The sequence below is a fragment of the Cupressus sempervirens genome, chromosome 3 (genome assembly GCF_028749045.1).
Source record: "Cupressus sempervirens isolate cs-2001-9-10 chromosome 3, ASM2874904v1, whole genome shotgun sequence".
NCBI classification, from domain to species: domain Eukaryota; kingdom Viridiplantae; phylum Streptophyta; class Pinopsida; order Cupressales; family Cupressaceae; genus Cupressus; species Cupressus sempervirens.
In genome coordinates this window covers 122473176-122496427 of record NC_143120.1, presented here as the reverse complement: position 1 = coordinate 122496427, position 23252 = coordinate 122473176, and the positions used below count along the sequence as shown (strand labels likewise).

At 32.2% G+C, this 23252-nt stretch overlaps 1 pseudogene; it reads left to right on the top strand.

The window, feature by feature from the left end:
* The window catches only part of LOC149565081 (protein CTR9 homolog), a 172429-nt pseudogene extending 163666 nt beyond the window's left edge, over positions 1-8763 (top strand).
* The last annotated feature ends 14489 nt before the right edge of the window (positions 8764-23252 follow it).

Below are 23252 nucleotides of genomic sequence, written 5' to 3'. Positions count from 1 at the left end.
TGCGTTGATATTGTCAGACATGGTCTTTCTTGAATGGAATGACTCGTTGGTGGAAGAAGGATGATTTGTTTGCAACCTGCAGATGGAGTAGTAAGAGGAAGACACATATAAAAAGGAGTTAGGTCTCTAAACCAAGTAGGAGTTAGGACATGCTGGAGTGGGGTCAGCCCAAGATATTTTGGAATCTTGAAGAACCTGGTAAAAGGTATCTGGAAAGGTGAAAATAAACAAGTATTTTTACAGCTACAAAGGAGGAATCAAGAGCATTATAAATAATGAAGAAGAAACTTAAATCCATACAACTTCACCTCTATTTACAATTTGACCTTTCTCCAAGTGAAATATGACAATATACAAAATTTCCAATCACATTTTCACTTTAAAAAGAACACCAAATATACCTTTGCTACAATATCTTCTTCAAATTCTTCGCTATCAGATTCTTCAAAATTGCAAGCTCCTGTGCAGAAAAAAGATGAGATGTAATAAGTAATATTTGATGGGCAATATTTAAACAAATCAACTATCAAAAAAACAATTTATGAAATTCAGTTGCTTTATTATGTACTGAAGACTTGGCAAGATGTTCTTAAGTCTATCTATAGAATGCCTCTCTGCATGGTTGTTTGCAAATAGTCTAGTATGGTGCCACTTTTGAACAACAGAAAATATCACTGGGGCTGGTAATTTGGCTCAAGAGATGCACAAGCCTGTTGACCCCACAGAACTTTTAGTTCATCATATAGCATTCAGGTGTCTTCTTTAACAAAATCCAAAGAGAATACAAACAAACTAATGAGCCGTGTCTATCTCAATTGAATAGCAAGTACTATAGTGAGTATTAGGAAACTGACCTTGCGAATAGCATCCAGTTCATAAAGTATTAGGAAAGTGACCTTGCTAATTAGTTTAACATAGATTGGTGAACAGAAAATTCATAATAAAAATCTAATTTTTTTCCACACTTGTTCAAACCATATAATGAAATGACAAAAAATGAATTGTATACAAAGACTGTATTGTAGCCTATCCAAGTTGAAAGTGAATAGATGACCTTTATGGGGTGTTGTACCAAGTGGAGCAAGTATGTGAGAGCTTGAAGATGAAGGGCTCCTATTTTGGGGCCAATATTTGGTGGTTTCGAGGTGCCTAGGGAGAACCTTTGATGCTAAGTCTTAGTTATGTAGACTTGGCGAATCTGGTGAGCTTTCTACGAGTTTGTACCTACTGTATCAGCAGCCACTATGCCCTATTCCATACCTTTAGTATTATGATTGACATCAATTATAAGTGTGCATCCAGATGTTAGCTACAATTGATTGGGGTGGCTTTTAGTGTGTATCAGTCTAATTTGACATGTGTGATGGCAGTATCAACATGTTATCAACATCTTACATTATTTAGAAGAGGTGTAGTTCAGTGGGTAAATGTTCAGTCGTTGTGGGAATGGTATTCTATGCTTTCTGTTAGGTTAATTTGTGTTGTTGCAGTAGTCTGATTTTACAATTTGAATGTTGTATCAGTTCGTTTCAATAATGTTCTTGTTATTTTGCTATATTGTAATGCATCTCACTATAATATCCCCTTTTTGACATGACATTCAATAATAAAAATAAAAAGTAAAAATATAAAAAATTAAAATAACATGTAATATAATTATAATTTAATTAATTTTAGTGAATGATAAAAATGAATGCAAGAAAGAGTTATGAGTATTGAAGGATTAAGATATAAAGGAGAGACCATTCTATGAGAAGAGAACATGAAGGAAGCAAACAATCATTTGGAAATAAATTATTATTTCGTGAGGCAGCAATGAAGGGTGGCGACTCAATTCCTTTTGAAGGGTGGCAATTCTTTTATAAATAAAATATAAAGGGAAGATCAACAGAAATTCACCATCAAATGTCATTTCATTCAACTAGATACAAAATCAGAAATCCATTCAAGAATCAATTTATGCAATCATTACACACCAATATATCAAATCAGTATTCATTCAATCATCACTATCAACATTTGTTAAATCATCAATCCTGAATCCATCAAAGTAAACCATTCAATTGTCCACCTATCATCAATTGGGAATCAAATATCAAAATAACTAAATAATCAGACCAGCAAGCAAACGACCAGTCACTTATACAGGCAAATATCAACTATTGGAGTAACAACCATTCTAGCATCCAATCATTTAAATATTTATAATTAAGACATCAATTGGTTAAGCATCCACCCATCAATCCTTCAAGAAACGATAATAAAGAGAAATCAGACAATTGACAATGATCTATCAAATACATCAAGATATCGGTTTTGAATTCTAGTTAGTACTTGCAAACTGGACAGGTTCTGGGCCCATAGGGTAGGCTAAGGATTTGAGGCAATATTTATGATACATATTCCACAAAAATTAGCATAATTGGTATAAATACTAGGTCATTACTGCAGAGCGTAAAAATTGGTTGATTAGGACATTTAGCAATTCCCGATTTGGGTACTCCATTTAAAGTTGTTTAAATTGTTTTGTCCAATGTAGGTTGATGCTTTTTAGTTTCAACATTGAAACCCAAAGTGTCATATTTGGTAGGCATGTTTGTTCTTATAGCCTTAAATTCATTGACTGTGATTTTAAGAAAAATCTATGGCGAGACTTATTTTTCAGATGCATGATGAGAAATGATTTCCACATTGAAAAGTTTTATGAGAATTCCTAGGTTCAACAGCTATGTCTTTTCTAGGGCTTATAGCATCTCTTCTTTTGAGCTTATGCAAGTGACAAAGTATGAGAAGGGTAGACTTTAGCAATGGCTATTGCTTTTGTTATTATTCCATTGTTTATTATTTTTCTTATCTCATATCTATGTTTATTTTACATTTTTTTCATTTCCACGTAAATTGTGGCCTGAGGGGCCAACCCTTTTTATATTGATTTAAGAAAAAATATCACACATAAGGGTGCATCTATAGCTAACTACTTAACATCTAGAATCATATTAACAAAAAGGTTCATATTCATTCTTAAACATATAAAATTGCACATCAGCATAGCCACCAGGGCTAGCCTCCAAAAGCAATCTAGAAAATTTCCACTATTTAGAAGGGTGACAAGAATCATAGTCCATCTTGCAAAAATCATTTTCCAGACCGATACACAGGCTTTCTCAAGAGTATAGAGAATAGCCCAAGCTTCCATCTAATTTTTAGAATGAGTACTTAAGGATTTAGAAAAGAAAAACTTAAACAGGGCTTAAAGTTCCACTACTAGTACCACTCATTCCTGTTGGACGTGGATTACTCCTTGAAAACCCATCTATATTGATTTTGAGGGAATCATTTGGGAGGGGAGACACTAACCTAAATGGTTCACTTTCTTGACTTGCTAAACTCTGGGACCAAACCTATTTTGTGAAGAAAGAGAAAAACATTGATCCAAGTGATTACCAATGTGGAGATCCAAATGAACAGTTGACTAAGATAGCTCTTGTTTCGACAGACCACCCTCTCATGAAATGTCATTCATATTATAATCTTGCACGATCTTATCATAGCAAAGGTGATTATGAAATTGTTGGCCGCTACTACATGGCATCAGTCAAGGAAAGCCAGAAGCCACAAGATTTTGTGTTGCCATACTTTGGGTTGGGACAGGTTAAATGAAATTGGGAGATCTTAAGAGTTCTCTCTCAATTTTTGAAAAGGTTCTGGAGGTTCACCCTAAGAACTGTGAGAGCTTGAAAGCTGTAGGGCATATATATGCTCAACAAGGGCAGTGAGAGAAGGCTTTGGAAATTCTAAGAAAGGCAACTTGCATAGATCCACATGATGCTCATTCCTTTATTAAGATGGGTGAGTTATTGATATCATCAGACCCCAATGCAACCTTAGATTCTCTTAACACAGCAAAGTCTCTTCTGAAGAAGAGAAGAGAAGATGTACCCATTGAATTGTTAAACAACACTGGGGTTCTTCATTTTGAGCGTGATGAACTAGAGTTGGCTCAGCAAACTTTCATAGAGGCATTAGGAAATGGCGTTTGGGTTGAATTCATCAATAAAAGCACCAGTATCAATTTTGAAGTTTTTCCTATGTGTTTAAAGGACATGGAATTCTTCCATCAACTAGAAGAAGAAGGTGTTTCACTTGAGTTTTCGTGGGATAAAGTGACAACACTATTTAAATTGAGTTTCTTTTTAAATACTATTTAAATATAATTTAAAATATGAATTTATCCATGAGAAATCCAATGAATAGGTGCTCCTGCATCATAGATGGAGATGCTGATGCAATGTATGATGTTATTGACATCCCTCTTAGCGCCCTAGTCCACCAACTCATACATGAAACCATGGGACAACCAAGAAAAAATGTTGGATTTAAAAGCTTTTTCGATCGGTTATTAGGAGCATGAACAAGGTCTGCATGTCAGATTCGAATGAAGCCCTAAGATTCATTCAAAGCCCCCACACCAATATCGACATGGAGGCTTCGAGTGAAGCCCCTTGGGACCTTCATTCAAAGATTTGGCTTCATTTGAAGCCCCTAAAATTTAGCTTCCCCACTTTCCATCTGATTTCTTCATTATGGAAAGTGGGAACCATTATTGTGGCCCTACCCAGGAACAAAATTTTATCACCTAATTTTCCTTTTGTTGACTTCAAGATCTTTCTATGAAGAAAATAAAATAATAACTAACATTTTCTATGTTTCAAACTTCTATGTTGACTAAAAAAAATCTGCTAAAATAACTTTATTTGACAAATTCCATTAAAAAATTATAACCTTTTTCAACCTAGACTTATATTAGACATTTTATAAGTTACACTAGATTAACATGTTTAAAAGTAACTACACATATCTAAATGTGTGCATTACATAAGTGTGCGATAAAAATATATATGTATATTTCAATCTATCTTGACATATGTTCATAATCACTCGTATGAAAAGGAATGTATTCAAATATTTCAAGCTCATCTTTTTCATTTGGCTCCCCAAAAATGTGCATACAAGTAACAAAATATTATAGAAAGTCAAGTATTCAAACTATTTGCTAAATGTTACAAGAGAACGATAGATCGTTCATTGTTGAATATATAAAATATTTCATATACCATAGAATAACTATTTTATAAATGAAAACTTTCATACATGGGATGAAGCATTCTGGTTGTTTGAAAGTCTATTGGACATTGTGAGCTTGCATAAAAAATATCACAATAGTCCTTGAATGCTTGAATGTTCTTTTTTCACCTATAAGTAGTGGTGAATATAGAAATAATGAGACATTTTATTTAATCTACTATATGGATTTGAAGCAAACAAAATTATTATAGCAACTCAATGCAATGGGAAATCAATATATTTAATTTAAAATTGTCTAAATGTGTTCATACAAAAACTATAAATGATTATCCCTATTTAATTGATCTTTATATATTCCTAGTTTTTCAGCTAATGACCAGCCAAATGAAGCCCATAAAGACAACAAGACACAGTTTATACCCAAATTAGCATTTTAGAATATTATGAGTGAACCACTTTTCTTTCTTTGTAGCCTATTTTATCTTGGAAATAGGATACCAAATCATGTTGTTATCCTTGATTTATAATCTTATCCTAGTTGATATTTTCTAACAAAAAATTCAATAATCTATTTAGATAACTTGTCTTTTATAGTGTTAACTCTCCAAAAATACATTTAAAAAAAATATATATATCTTCGAACTCAATGGAAAGCTCATGATTCAACTACCTCTTGTCTCCTATTGAGGTATTTTGGGGATGATATAATAAATAATTCATTCCATCCTACATTGGTAATACTTCTTATTTGGTGAATACATCATTTCATCAAAAAGACTCTTTGTGTGGTGAACCTTTAGTATTTTACCTATACAATAGATAGATCAGAAGCAACAACATATTTAAATAAACTAAATATCTCTAGAAACATATATGTATATATGTAATAATGTAAATCAAATCAATTTGGAATATTTTCAAGATATAAGTTAAATTCTCATGGATCATTTAGAAGTCATATGTCACAAAAATCTTCAAGTGGGTTACAATTTCTTATTTTTGAAAAATAAATCAAATATTGAATAAATTTGAACCTAAGATTTATTTAAAATAATTTTAAGACATATATTCAATAAAAAAATAAAAAAATAAAAGATAATAGAACTATATCATTGAACATAAGAGGAACAAAATTTCATCACTTGATTTTCCTTTTGTTGACTTCAAAATCTTTCTGTGAAACAAATAAAAAACAAATAACATTTTCTATGTTTCAAACTTCTATATTGACTACAAAACATCTCAAATAACTTTATTTGGTGAATTCAATTTAAAAGATTAGAACCATTTTCAACATAAACTTATACTAGATTTTCAATAATTTTCAAACTTCTATTTTGACTACAAAAGATCTCTTGGAATATAGATCATCCATTGTTGAATATGTAAAATATTTCATATACCATACTATTTAATCTTGCCAGGCTGTTTGAACAGCTACATGACACAGAAAAAGCAAATATTTTGTACAGGCTAATATTGTTCAAGTTTCTTGATTATGTGGATGCATATCTATGACTTGCAGCCATGGCCCAGGCTCGAAATGAGATCCAACTAAGCCTAGAATTGATTGGGGAGGCACTTAAGGTGGATAAAACCTCAATAAATGCGACTACCATCCTTGGTAACCTGGAACCGAAAACAGATGACTGGCTTAAAGCAAAAGAAACAATTAAAACTGCACAAAATGTATCAAATGGTAAGGATGCTTATGTTGACATCTCTCTTGGAAGCTGGAATTATTTTGCAGCTTCACGCAATGAGAAGAAGGATCCAGATGCTGAGGGAATACATCTTGATAAGGCTACTGAACTATAGTGTAAAGTGTTGGCTCAGAGACCTGGAAATGTCTATGTTGCAAATGGGGCAGGCATTGTGCTAGCCGAAAGGGGTCATTTTGATATTGCAAAGGAAATTTTCACACAGGTTCAAGAAGCTGCAGCAAGAAACATCTTTGTTCAGATGCCTGATGTGTGGGTAAATCTAGCACATGTTTATTTTGCACAAGGACAGTTTGGGCTTGTAGTGAAAATGTATCAAAATTGTTTGAGGAAATTGTATTTTGGCACTGACACCCAAATTTTATTATATTTAGCTCGATCACATTATGAAGCAGAACAGTGGCAAGATTGTAAAAGAACATTATTAAGAGCAGTACATTTGGCACCCTCAAATTACATGTTACGCTTTGATGTTGGTGTTGCCATGCAAAAGTTTTCAACTTCAACACTTCAAAAGCAAGAACGTACTACTGATGAGGTTCATCAAGCAGTGTCTGAATTAAAGAATGCACTTTGTGTGTTTAGCCAACTGTCAGTAGTGCCAAGCCCTCATACACATGGCAGGTTTCAAGGATTAATACAGGTCACCCACGTTGCAGCCCTATATGATTGCTTTCACAACCTGTCATCTCCGTGCATTTTTTCTATATGTATGCTAATTTGATTTAAGGAACTGTTAGGCTATGTAATTGTATGATTTGATCATGAGCAAAACTTTGTGGAATAATGAAATATGATACAAGAAACAAGCAATATGCACTATGTTTCAATGAATTTTTAAAAATGTCAAGGTTGATTTTGCAAGATGAGCATCATAGAACTTTACAAAATTATGAAGACAAGGCAGATTTTGTGTTGCTGAACAAGAAAGCATATTTCTAACTGAAGTATTGACATAAAAAGTTTAGTAACTATCCTAGAAAGTAATCTTGATGAAAGAGAGCATATTCTTAAAGTAGTGGCTTGGTAGAAATTCATTAAAAGTGTCCATTAAAAAACACATTACAGCCTGAATATGTCAGTATATGGCAGAGAGTTTTACATGGCATTCCTGGGATAATAAAATAGTAGTCAAGCCCTATTCAAGAATGAAAAAGCTTGTTATTTTCCAAGGAGAGGACTTCTATCAAGACGAATAATTAAATGTGGAGTGCACTTTGTAATAGACACAAAAGATTGCATGAAAGTTGTGAAAGGGGTGCAGAAGATGCTCACTTTTTCCTTGCAGAGTAACAAGTAGTTGGTGTTGCTATTTCTATTAGTGTGAATTATGCAAAGTAGCCAATTGCATTTGATAAGAAACTCAGTGTCAATTCATACGACATCCATTTCAAAGGAAGAAGACCTGATAAAGATAAGGCTCTTCAAGCAGTCAAAATTCTAGAACCCTACACAGTCGAGAGAAGACAGAGTGTGCAGAGTTTCCCCTAATAGTTGAGATCATGAACATAATCCAAATAGGTAGTTTGTGGAAAGTCACATAGTATGAGTGAAGAATCTAATGAGATGATAGACTGCATATCATAAAAAGTGGAAAAAAAAACCCCAAAAAAAACTTTAAAATACCATGTGATCGGAGCATGAAGGAGGTGGCAAGAACAAGAGCTAAAACAAAAGGGAAAGCACAAATGGAAGTCTACAATCATAGCAATAAGTCGCAATAAAGTTTTATTACAATGTTCTACAGTCAAACGCACCCGTCAATGATCTGTAGCAGACATGCCCTTGTGCCCTTTTTGATGGAGACCGGACTTTTTTGCTTCCCTCGTGCCAATGTTGATGGAGATCAGACTTTTTTGCTTCCCTTGCACCAATGTTGATGGAGATCGGACTCGCAGCTTCCCTCGCGCCAATGTTGATGGAGACCGAACTCGCAGCTTCGCCAAATGAAATGTGAATTACATTTTTGCTTGCCCTTTTTTTTTTGGTTTTATGTTGCTATGTGTGTCAGAATTCTGACATAATTAATTTGTTGCAATTGCGACCAACACGGGCATGTTATTAAAAAAAAACAAAATTTTTCTTTATAACGTGACCAACCAACCCATTTTAAAAACTTGGTCGCAATTTTTGGTCGCGATTTAGGGTGAAATGCACTAGTCAAACATCACTTTGTCGAACCAGCAAAAATCCAAGTGTTTCGACAAAAACCTAGAACACCCAAAAAATCTATGGGGTTCAAAACCCTAATTTGACTTCATTTGGAATGTAATGCAACCATTCAAAAATCATAGAATAATGAGAACCAATAGGAATGGAAGACCGTCATGAATAAAAAGAGAATGAGGCGAATGTATAAAAATCAGAATCCAATAATAGACAAAAGGAACAAAGGCATTACCCAATGCCTTAAAGACTAAGAAGTATTTTTCTCTAAAACAAAATACCCTAGTAGAGTAGAACTAACAGCTCCAGAAAAACAAAGTAGGAATCCAATTCTATTCCCCCGAATTTTTGAACCAAACAACATACCTATTGGTCATACCCTAGCGCAGACTTGGGATCTTGCAAATAAGCAAGAAGCTGATGAGTCTAGGCAAAAAAATATGGAATCTATCTAGCCAAGAACTAAAGCAAGATCGAAATTAGTCTATATACCACCCCATCGAAAGATGAATAACATATCAAAAAAGCTAAGTGAAGGAAAAAAACCTAAAGCAAGCAACTTTGTGGAGGAGAACTATATAGACACCATATTCATCAATAATTCACACAACGAAGCTAAATAGAAGGAATGTGCAGAAAAAGGTGTTTAACTTCACTGGAATGACCCAAATAAATATAAAGTCAAGCTGGAAAGGTATTTAGCAAAAATCTTCCAAGCATAGGTAAGTACCATATTATCTCATGATAAGCATTATTGGTTTTTACAATGTCCAAATATAGAATCTAGAAATGAAAATTTGGATTTATCAAACTATTATTACAAAGGATATCATATAGATTTCCAAGAATGGAAAACAAATTTCAACATAAATGATAATAAACATAAACAGGAAACCAAATGGATGGAATGTGTAAACATACCACTAGAACTAAATGAAAACCACATTCTAAAAAGAATAGGTCAATCTTTGGGAACATTAATAGGGTTGGAAACAAAAAAACATGAATCACATAAAATTAGACTTCTAATAATAAACAATCATAAAAACTCTATAAAAAAAGAAAATTATAACAAATAGATCAATATAAAACTTAATATTTACTAGATATACAAGAGATATCAACAAGATAATAGGAACTGATTTCAAGAAAACAACAATAAAAAATAACATTAAGAAGTTACCAAGGGCAGGCAAAAAAAAGGATAGGAGACTTGAGAAAAATAGGATAATAAGGTCACCAAAAAATGTGAGAGCCAAAGATGCAGGAAAAGCAAAAGGAGAGCAAGAAACCCAAATTGAGCATGTAGAAAGGATAGAAGAGGCAGAAGAAGGATTGATGACAAATAAAAACCATCAACATTCACTTGAAATATACAGGAAATGTCGAGATTGTAAAATGGAGTTGGATTCAATAAATGAGATTAAAAGCAATATAAAAATGATAAAGAAGCTCACTCATGACATCTTGCTATTACAAAATGAATTGGAAGACCAATACATCATAGCAGAAGAAAATCATATAAAACATAAATGAAAAGGTATTTTGGAGACTGAGGCAAAGGAGATACCAAACAACAGTAACATACATTTTACACAAGCAAAGCAAGAAATCAGCAATAACCAATTAGGAAAAGAAAACCACTAAGAAGTGGAACTAGAACAAGGAAGCATCCTAGAAAAAGATCAAATAATGAGGCAAACAGAGCAAAATTTATGCATCCTACTAGTAGACTCAACCGAATGGAGTAACATAACCATCAGGAAAAAGGCAAAAAAGAAGAGCTATAAATTCTAGTAGACACCAAGTAAAGGTAAGGACACATTCAATCAGGATGAAGAGGAGTCCAGGAAGAAGCCAGATATAGGTAAAGAGGCATCATAAATAGAACATATAAGAAAGAAAACAATTATGCAAGAAGATGAATAGGAAAATCAAGCAATGGAAGGGAAGCATTTGCACTCTTGGTGGAAAACTCAACTACGAATAATGAAATAAAAGAAACAAGGCAGGAGGATTACAGACAAAATCCATAAGCAGAAGAGGATCTAATGAATAATCTACTTATTATCAAAGAAATCCTAGCAGAGGATCCATAGTGACTAGAAGTATCAGAGATAGCAACAAAAGTAATCAACCAAACAAGGTTGGAAAGCTTGTGCTTAGCAATGAATCAAGAAGGCATAAAGACACCTATATGTGGTAAGCAAAAATAGAAAAGAGGATGAAAAAAATTGAAAGAATTGAGAGAAGCAACAAGGTAGGTAAAGGATCAAACTAAAATAAAGGAAATTTTGCAAGGAGGGAAGGGATCACCACATGGAATGCTAGGGGCCTAAATGCCCCTAGCAAGAAGCGCTTATTAAAGCATAATCTAACAACTTTTAATACAAAGATTCTATTAATCTAAGAAACAAAACTAAGTAAAGAAGAAGGTATTAGACTGGGACAAAGACTAGGAATATGGAAATTAGAATTTAAACCATCGCAGGGAGCCTTAAGAGGGTTGGGCATTATTTGGAATAATCATAAAGTTAATGTGGAAAATGCTATTTCCCACTCAAATTGGATGGGAAACAAAGTGTCTAGCAATAAAAAAAACCTACAAATGACAATAATCAATGTCTATGGACCCATAAAAATAGCAGAAAAATCAATAGTCCAAAGTGAGATAACCAACTACATCAGAACATTATAGGAAGAAAACATCATTATTGGAGGCAACTTTAATGCAATTTTAAAGAAAGATGAAAAATATGGTGGAGTTAAAACAATGCCTAGAGCTATAGAAGATTTCAAAGAATGGACAGAAAAGAATTCTCTCATAGACATTCTAGCATCTAATGGAATATATACTTGGAATAATAGGAGAAAAGACTTCAACTACATTGCAAAAAGACTAGATAGATTCTTCTTCAAAGGATAATTAAATAAGTTGAATAGAGAAATCAAGGTAGAGATATTACCTATGGTAGGATATGATCATTTTCCAATAAGAATCAAAATCAAAGAACAAACTAAACCAAGCAGAAACCCATTTAAATGTGAAAATATGTGGTTCATGGACAATTTTTTTGTGAATAATATAAAAAACTGGTGGCAAGAAGAATAATTTCAAGGATCTAAAATGTTTTTCTTTGTATCCAAACTCAAGAGCTTAAAAGAAAAAATTCTAAAATGGAATAATACACAATTCAAAAATATCTTCAAAGAAAAGATAGATATTGAAGAGAAATTGGAAAAATTAAATAAAGAAGTTATAAAAAATAGAATGAATCATGAAACCTACCAACTTGAAAAAGAATACCTATTAAAACAAGAAAAAATACTAGGTAAAGAAGAAATATTCTCGAAGCAAAAATCTAGAGAAAAATGGCTGGCAAAAGGAGACCGTAACATGAAATACTTTCATAATAGTACATTGCACCATAGGAACTATAATGTAGTGCCTGCCCCTAGTTCACATTTCTGTTATCATTGTCAATTTCCTTAGGCTGATTTTATGCATTGATTAGTTTTAGAGATACTGGATTTGCAATATTATGATATTATTTCATGTCTTGAATTTCAAATGTATCAGTTATTATTACTTAGTTGATTTCATTCATGTGTTGTTAATGATATTTTGATGATTCCTAGTTAGTAAATGCGGTTTCTTTCCTAAAAATGTTAACATGATGTCTTTAATGATGATTATGTTGTATTGATAGAGATGCATTATTATATGTACGCATTTGATCTTAGATTTGTGATTCTTATACTTACCTCATACTTGCATGTGTATGGTGCGTGTGTTGTTTTATCTTTCTGTCTGACGTGTTTGATGTGGTTAAGGGAGGGAGTCGTAGTCACCTGCTAGTCGGGATCTACACAATGAACCACTCTCCACCATTGTCTATTTAGCTTAGATATATTATATACATGTACATGCTCGTCTTTTATGCAGGATGCAGGTACCGGGCATCGACTTCCCTGAATTGCCAGGATGAGCGTGCCCTATTACATATACTCAAATGGTGAGAATGGGACGATAATGATCAGGTCCAATGCTAGCCATAGCCTAAAATACTTGTCTTGCAAGGAGGACTCGTAACAAATTGTCTACCGTTTTAAAACCCATGAGTATTTTGTGCATATTTTGTTTTGGGAGTCTTTGATGAATTTTCTATTAATTAAGTCTAATTTAATGGAAATTATTATGACATTTTAATATTTAATTATATTTAATTAATTGAGAAATTAATTAAATATAAAGAATTGAATTTGAAGATAAAAGTTTTAAGAATAAATTTAGAACGTGATAATATTTATTTAATTTAATAATAACATATTTAGAGTTCATTTTTAAATAAATGCTAAATATTATTGTTATTCAAGTTAATAAATATTTATCAAATTAAATGTTCAAAAATAAATTAAGAGGTGAAAAGATATTAATTTATGAAAAAGATCTAAGTTCGCATGAATGAGTTTAAAATATAGAAAAATAATTAAAAGATAAATATGTGCACTTAATAAAGATATTTTAAAGTGCGCATGAGATTTAAAAAGTTAATAAATTAATTTAAAAGTGAAGTCAAGTGGAAAATTTAAATAAATTAATTTAATAATTCACTTAAAGTGCATGAAGGAATAATAAAAGGATATTTTAATTAAAAAGGAAATTAATTGTGCATGAAAGAATTAATTTAATTAATTAATTATAATTTTAGAGTTGTGGAGACAGAAACCCTAAAAGGTAATTAGATTATATATTAGAGGGTTTTGGAGTCATTATTACACACACAGGTTTCAGGGAACACACTTTTGGAAGGGGAACAAAGGAATTTTTCGTAGCTTGAAGGTTTTCACTTGCATAGGAATTTTCATCTAGCTGTCAGAGTTTAGCATCAGTACGAGGTAGGGTTTGAAAACCCGTGAATACATTTTCAATTGGAAAATATCTGTTTGCTCTGTGTTTGATTGGGTGGTTGAAATTATGTCTGTCGTCTTGATTGTTTTCTAGATCTGATTGATTGTAATTAGTCTCTCATTATTTTGTAGAAGAAAATTTAAAGAGAAAATGAAATTGGTTCTCTAGATTAAAGAACTTATTGTATTTAATTTGGGTGGGTCTTGAAGTTAAAAGGATATTTAAGAATTTAAAAAAAAATAAAAAATTCGATTGGTTGTTCAAATTTTCTTTATCAGATTAATATTGAAAATTATTATTTAAAAATAAAATAGATGTTCTATTTAAAATAAAAAAGGAGAATTGGTTTAGTAGCTTAAATTTTATTAAAAATAAAATTTAAAATAATATATATTTTATTACATTTGAAGTGGATCAATTTTAATATAATAATAATAGTAATAATCAATTAAGGGAGTGTTAGAAAGAATTTTAATGAAATATATATATATATATAAAGAATTAATTAAAAATATATATATATATATATAACAATAAAACAAAACTTACCATTTTAACCCTATGGTCTTTCCACATGCTACGACTGTACGTACCTGCGTATTTAATATAGTCACACGGTTTGGGCTATTAAAAGCCTACGACAACCTTATTAAGGTTGACTGCATGGCTATATAAAGCCAGCGACTTTATAATATAAAGTGCTATGTTTATAAAAAATTTATTATTATCATTTTATTAAATTTTAATTAAATTAAACTTTTAAATTATTACATTTATATTATATTAATTTTAAATTATTAAATGTAAATTATATCAAATTTAAATTGTTAAATTTAAATCATATTAAAAAAATTGTAAACTATTAAATTTAAACTATATTAAATTTAAATTATCAAGTTTAGATTATATTAAATTAAAATTATTAAGTTTAGATTTTATTGAATTTAAATTATTATTGTTAATAAATTTATTGATAAATTTTATTAGCATATAATAATTTAGCAATTTAATTAATGATAGTAATGTGGTTATTACTTTATTTTAATTAAATAGAATCCGAGTATGTTAAATAATGGAAATTATTTAAGAAGATATGAAATGATTTTTATTAAATGACTGGAACCCTTTGTTTTCCACGTGCTTAATTGGGGCTTGTGGTGTTTTTTTTCCCCTTCTTCATGACAATTTTATTGAGTTATCTTTAGCAGGCCAACTAGGCGTACACCAAAGGCTTTTGTGATTCTTTTATGATGTTTATTTGTTCTGGATGTTGTAATGGGCTTATGTTTTAAGCTGGAAATTACATTTATGAGATATGCTTTGTGGAACAATTATGTTTACTTGGGTTGGGAGAACCAGCTTACTATCAAGTTGCTTGTTAAGGAACCGAATTTGATCTTTATGGGTGTTGTGGTATGGGACACAACTGTGGATTTATGTGCTTAGGAGAGGTTGTCTAGGTACATGACTTTGGGAGTGGCTTGCATAGGGGTCCGGGACCCAAAGTGGTTAGTGCCAGGGTAACCTAATGCAAGTTATGTAATAAGTGATAATCTAGTAATTAAAATTTATTGGGGGGGGAACACACTAAAAAGATAAGTTAGAGATATTTGACCCAACCATGCCTTGAGTGCTTGTATAGACTAAGGATGGGAATGGGATGAGGGCCTCGTCTTCTTGAGAGGGCTTTCTAGTTCCACATGTGTGATGTTGAGGGTTCGGGGTTCAGAGTAACCAGTCTAGGGTAACTCAATGCTTGAGGGTCCGAAGTCTATTAAGAGATCAGTCCAGGGTAACTCAAGCAGCCATGTGATGACATTCCCTAGTATGTAGCCTGAGTCTCCCCTGTAGATTTTTGTACCCCTAGTGGTGTACTTATTGTTGGATGTGTTTATTACTTTCATTGAGGATGATTGGTGATTCATGGATGATGTACTTTTGACATGTGGTTATTGACTTGAGGAGGATATCTTTCGTTGACTTTATCTTATGATCTTGGTATTTGGTTTATACTTGGTTTGTGTATGATGTTGGTTATGTGGAGTTGGTATTGGATTGAGAGTTCTTACTTTTGGATTATTTTATCTTCTTGAGTAGCATGTGTTACCTTTGAGGTAGTTTTGGCTATTAGGGGTACCTTGCCTAGGAATGTTTTATGTTTGATTTTCCGTATGAGGATCGTTCATTATCTTCCCTGCATGGTGGGAGTGGAAGCCTGACTAGGTAACCAGGCGGTCGGGAGGTAGTGTCTTCTTACCATTTGGGCTCCCCTTCACATTGCTAGCTGTTGGATGTTCGTTGCAGAAGATGTACCTTTATCATTCTTATTTCTTATCTTAAAGACTTCTTTTCAGATGATGTATATATGTTATCATGTATTCTGATGTATTGTATTTATTCTCACATACCCTGCGACATGTGCAGTGGATGTTAATAATTGGATGTACTTTCATTGTATTGTTTATACTTATGCATTTGCTTATGTGATTAGGTATCTGTTATTCCTTTATGATCTTGAGACATTGTACTTGGAACTTAAACTAATTAGTTTTAAATTATTAAATGTGACTCAACGTAAAGGAACCCTTGAGGAATTGAAACTAAATCTGTAATTGATTAAGTGTATTTGATGTGTATGTTCATATTGCTTCCGCATTAATGTTATCTTGATGTTGTTTAAACTTTTAAAAAAAAAATAGTTAAGTAAACATTGTAACATATTAGGTTTATTTCTCTTGGGTTCCCGAGCGGGGCGTTACATATAATAACATATAAAAAATAAAAGATAAGCAAGCAAAATCCACTGATAATCCAAATAACATAGCAAATATCTTCGTAGAACACTTCAAAGATACTCTCAATAATTATGAAGCATCCAATAGGATCATGTAGCAAGAATTGCTGATCATTACACCTGAGGATAACAAAATTCTTAACAAACCATTTACGCTACAAGAAATCAAAACAACCCTCTTTAATATCAATCCTGATAAATCTCCTAGACTCAATAGATTTCAAGCATTCTTCTTTCAACAATGTTGGGAGATAATAGGAGAAGATTTATGGAAGCACTAGAAGCAACTAGGAATGGAGGGAAACTTCTAGAAAAAATTAATCAACCTTTTTAAACCTATTACCCAAGAAAAACAAAAGTGTAGAACCATGAGATTTTAGACCTATAGCTCTCTGTAACACTATTTACAAGGTTTTCTCCAAAATGTTAGCTAATCATCTTAAAATCCTTCTTCCTAAGCTCATATTAGAAGAACAAACTGGCTTTGTACCAGGAAGATCTATCTTAAATGGCATCTCAATCGTCCAAGAAACAATGCATTCAGCAATAAAAAATAACGAAGCATGTATGCTACTAAAACTAGATATTCAAAAAGCTTACGATAAAGTGGATTGGGGATTCCTATGCAGATCTCTTGAAGCTTTTAGTTTTTCAAAACAATGGATAAACATCATCTTTCAATGTATTTTTACCCCAAAAATCTCAATCCTCATTAACGAGACACTAGAAGGATTCTTTAGTATTTCAAGGGGGATCAAACAAGGTGATCCTATCTCTTTTTTTATTTTATTTTATCATTATGGCTGAATCCTTCGGTAGATCAATCAAATCAACATATTTCCAAAATGAGATTATAGGAGTAAAAGTCACCAATAATGTAGAAAATACCACTCACCAGGAATTTGTCATTGATACAATTCTTGTTGGAGTAAGCACTAAAACAAAGATGGAGAACTTCAAAATTATCCTCAACAATTATTCTGAAGCTTCGAGCCAAAAAATCAATGCAGAAAAATTGGAAATATTTTTCCTAAATACTACAACGGAAAGAGAAGAGTATATATGCAATAGATTTGGATTCAAAAAGGGTACATTCCCCTTCAAATATCTAGGAATACACTTGGAAAAAGGGAATCAAAGAAATCATGATTGGAAACAAATACTAGAAAAAATAGACAAACAAACTGAAGCCTGGAAAGGAAAATGGCTAACCAAGGTAGGAAACGTGACAAAAATCAAAGTAGTGCTATCAGCCTTACCTACTTATCACTTTTCCTGCTTGCAACTACCAAAGAACACAAATAAAAAAATTGAAAAAAAGTTTAAAGATTTCTTTTGGAATGGTTTAGAAGACAAAAAGAAAGTAGCATTAATCAGATGGGAAAAGATATGCAAACCTAAAGAAGCAGGAGGTCTAGGAATCAAAAACCTAGAATGACAGAATGAAGCCCTGGGAGCCAAACAAGTTTGGAGAATTTATCAAGAAAGAGACAACAAATGGGCAAGAATTCTTTATAATAAATATTTAGAAATGGAGGAAAGCACCTCAATATTTAGAACTAGGAATCCCCCCAAAAGTTCGGTGGCATGGAACTTTCTTGTGAAGTGTCGCCCCCTCAAGACCAAATACATAACTCGAGATGTTGGGAAAGGAGACAAAGCATTATTTTGGGAAGATTCTTGGAATGGACATCCCCCCCTTGAAAACTCAGGCTTGAATCATAACATCATTTAAAGAACAAATGGGGATTCAAAGTTAAATATTACATCACAGTAACTCAATTCTCTACAAAAACCTCCTAGGAATGGAAATCCTTATCCAATTGCGGTTTGAGTCAGATAGATCAAGAGATCCTAGAAGAAATTATGAAAGATAGGCCGATTAAAGTTGAAAACAGGGAAGATAGGCTAATATGGGCAACATCCAAAGATGGAACTTATAAAGTCAAAGAAGGATATAAACAAATAACTAATTCATAGGAATGGGAAGCATTAAACATCCCAGTGAACCTATGTTGGGATCCAGTAGGGCTTCCCAAAGCTAGCATCTTTTTATGGGCAATCATCCAAGAAAGAATCCTCATAGAAAATAGAATAAGAAAGATGGGAATAGAAGGACCATCAAGATGTATTCTATGCAACAAAGAATTAGAGACTTCTAAACACCTCCTTTACCAATGCAAGTTTGCGAATGAATGTTGGACCTGGCTAAAGTCAAAGCTTAATTGGATAGCCCCTCTTCTAGAAAGTTAGCAAGACTACATAGCCGGATGTCCAAAACACATTAACAAAAGTGTATATGGAAAACTATGGAATATCACCCCAACAATCTTAGTATGGGAAATATGGAAAGAGAGAAACAGATGGATTTTTCAAGATAAAGAACTTAATTCACTAACACTTTCCAACAAAATTGAAGCAAATATTGTGGAAGTTACGAATAGTGATTTAAGAAAAAAGATGATAGAATAAGGCTCATTTACCGATTGGGATGCCAAAATAAAAAAACAATGGGATCTTTTAATAAATCCATGCCTAATATACAAGAAGAAGTACAAAATGGCTAGGAAAGAATGCAAATGGATACCACCCTCGAAAGGATGGAAGAAACTAAACTTTGACAGGGCCTCTAGAGGAAACCTTGGCAAAGTAGGAATATGATGTATACTTAGGGAAGAAATGGGCAAATGGATCATGAAAAGAGAAAAACCATTGGGAGTGCCGTCAAACAATATGGCAAAAATGGAAGCAGTAGAAGAAGGTCTTAAGATATGCATAAAGCTAAGAATTAAAATAATTATAATCGAAGGAGATTCACAGATAGTCCTAAACGCTCTTAGAAAAGGAAAAACTCCAAATTGGATTTTAAACTCTTGATTGGAAGTTACCTTAAAATTATTGGAAGAATTCAAAGAAATAAGATTTTCTCATATTTTTAGAGAAGGTAATAATGAAGCAGATCAACTAGCAAATGTAGGTATGTAGATGGAGAACACATATTAACTTTTAATGATAGTTAAATCACAAAATATCAATAATTAAATACTATGTTTCATGATTTCTCTAATCAACACATTTTTTAGCACTTGCCTCTATGATTACACAAATTTAGCCTCTTGAAGTTTAATCACCAAGTTGACACTTCAATGATGACCTAGAGGGGAAATTATCATCAGACAAACTTAGACATGGCGTCATTATGAGATGTTCTAGATCCTTCACTCTAGGGGTATATTAGATCATTCTTGAAACTAGCCTCCTCATGTCTACTCCCACCCTTTCAGAAATTAGGTCAGTATAGCCTTTGCATTATGGATACCAACATATGCCTATATAATGCCTTTGAGAGTAGAACGATGGCATTCTATGGTTCGGTCAAGCTAGAAAGATGGAATTGACTATTTTGACCAATTGATGACATGAGCAGGGTAGCTGTTAGTAGGGCCCTGGGAGAAGGTGTATTAAATTATGAGCATTCATGTTGAATAAAGAGTGATATATTAGGGCTTTGGATAGGATGTTTAGCTAGGGCGGTAGTAGCTAAATAGGACATTTTCAAATTAAGCCTCAATATATTTGACCCTAGTTGGTTGGTAGGATTGGAGGAAGTTTTCTTTAATATTGATGACAAGCTTAAAATTTCCTTGCCAGAGGCCCATACGAAATATGAATTAGGTAACCTCGAACTCATAAGAAACCCAAAACGCCCCTACTTGGTGATTCAAGATAACATTCTCTTTTACAGAGAATGGCCAAAAATGAAGGCAAGTGTACATTTTCTTCTACAGTGGAGAGAAATCATCGAGGACCCAACTAGAGATTGACTCCTGAACTATCTTCAAGCTTTTGACACCTACATCCACCCAGAGGTGAACTTTTTCAACTTGGACGCTATTGAATTCTACCTTCCTAACTATGACAGGTCAAGTAGAGCGAGGAACACATATGAATTTCCTCCAAGTTCAAGGGCAAAAAATCTGCAAGAAGCCACGAAGATTATCATGTTCTTCAACACACGGAGCTAGGCAAATTAACAACCAGTGGGTGTCTCAACATCTTTGCCATGTTTTCATTTTTCCCTCTTTCAAGAATATAGACTTGTAGATGATTATTCTATAGTTTATTCAAGTTTTTGAGATGTGTTTGTTACTACCGTGTCAACGTATATGTATTATTTTAGACATGAAATGATTGCATTTTGTCCCGACATTTCATATACTGTATAAAGTCAAAAAATTGTCAAAATAGGTCGTTTATTACTAGCTAGGATAGCTTTTTGGATTTTTTGGAATGTAAGCTTGTATTACAATACCTCAGACTATATTAATATGAAAACTATATTTTACAAATATTGTCTCAAAATCTATCTTCAACTGGCATGATTTCTAGCAAGAAAATCTTTAGTAGCGATTAAGTTTATTATCTTTTAACTGAAACACGTTTATTTTTTCTTGAGTTTAAAGGCAAAGATTCGACATGAGAGAACAAGATTTAATGATAATTAAAGACTCAAAGAATTAAAATCAGAAAATGGGTATATTTTTCAAATTAAAATTTAGTTTTTTCTTTTTCAACACCTCCCAATGCATATGAGTGAATACGTACTTTCAAATTTAACTACAAATGCATTTAATTAAGTCAAATATTTAAATTCTCTATTTATAAGAAAGTTAGGAAAGCATGGAACTGCCTAAATTCGGGCACTCAATTTCATATTATTATTAGATATTAAATCAACTTGGTTCCCTTGTGACTAACCCCTCTTTGGCTGTAATAATTTGGTTTTGATTAGATTTTATTTTAGGATTAACAATTAACATTGTATGGTGACTAGTTTGTGGTGTTCTTTGTAAGTAATGAAGATAATCCAATGAGGTGGCAATCCTCGGAGTATAGGAGAAATGTAAACTTTAAAATCCATCAAGAATAAATGCAAACTTTATAATTTGAGATGCCCATTTGTTTGTATTTTTACGAGGGTATGCCCCTTTGATTCATGTATAATAAAGGACTACGGTCCTAGGCTAGATTGGAGGTTTTCTTTCTCCGTTCTTTCCTACTAGTGCCTGTCAGAACAAAGACTTTTGTAATACTCATTAATTTTAATATAATTTATGGCCTTGGTCGTTTACCAATAATAATAAAAAAAAACTTTGTATTAATATTATGAATTCAAAAGTAATATTATAATAATACATCAAAATAATATTTATAAAAAATATATTTATGTAATAGTGAAAAATAGACAAGTTTCAATATTTTTTCATAACATTATGGAAATTTGAATGAGGAAGTGGATGCAAACAAATTGGCTTAAAAATCATTAGCTTTCCATAAAATCTGTCCATAAGATGTCAAATTTTTAACCAATGAGAGTGAAGAAAAAATATTGTTTTCATTTGTTATTTAAAAACTGTACACATTACTTTAAAAAATAATTTAAGAACTTAATTTTTTTTTAAATAGTTCATTCTAATTAATTAAAATGAACTTGGTTAATAACTAGTTAAACCAAACTAATTACAATACTATGTGCCTATGGACAAATACTAAAAATAAAAAAATATTATAATTATAATTATAAATAAATAGTTGCTTTTAAAAATATGATAGTAATACTTATAATTAAAATTACATTATTCCAAATAAATGTTATCCAATCATGCTTCATATCTCTTACATCTATATATCTCTAGGGCTCACTAAAAAAAGGCTGTATGAATATTGGGATCTAGGAAAAAATGTCATCCAAAAAAAATCATTTAAAAGATAAATAGTGAATAATTTCTTACAAACATATTTTTGTGTTTATTAGTTTCCTCTTGAACTTTTTGAGAGATTCCATTTAATTAAGTCGATAGGCTTATTTATTGTGGACACAATGGTTAGAAAACTGTCATACATCAGAATAGTGTCTGATGTTGGATGCTGCCAAATTGACAATTTTTGGAAAAGTTTGAAATTATGTCTATTTGATCATTGTTTGATGTGGATTCAATTCCATTATGTTGAACACAAAATTCGGTCATTTATGTTCTTAAAGGTTGTTAATAATTTTAAAGAAATCGTTATGAACGAGGATTGAGTAAGAAAGCTCAGGAAGGAATTGAGTCAATAGTGATTGCACCGGGGGCATGCAATTTGGGAAGTTAAAAAATTGGAGTTGCCTCCATGGAAACATAGAAATTTTTTCTTTGGGAGTTGGGGTTGAAGATACAATAAAAAACACATGGGAAAAAACATGGAAAACTGGAGGCAACGGATAGACTATAGAAGGGTTTTGGAGAAGTGAGTTCAATAGGAGTTTGGATAACAACACTTCTTTTCTAGGTTCCTCTTTTAATGCATTGGTAGATTATCTCATGAACTACTAAGCTTTATGAATGTCATTGCAAAATTTTGCATGATGAAAGCTCCTGTTTTCCCTTGAAACATTGTTGTGTTGCATTGAAACTAGATTAATACATATAGATTCTTGTTTAGAAAGAAGCTAATAGATATGTTAGAAAATTGATTCTTCCTATGAGAACACTCTATATTCATTAAGCTTTTTTCTTTTCTTTTCTTACTATTG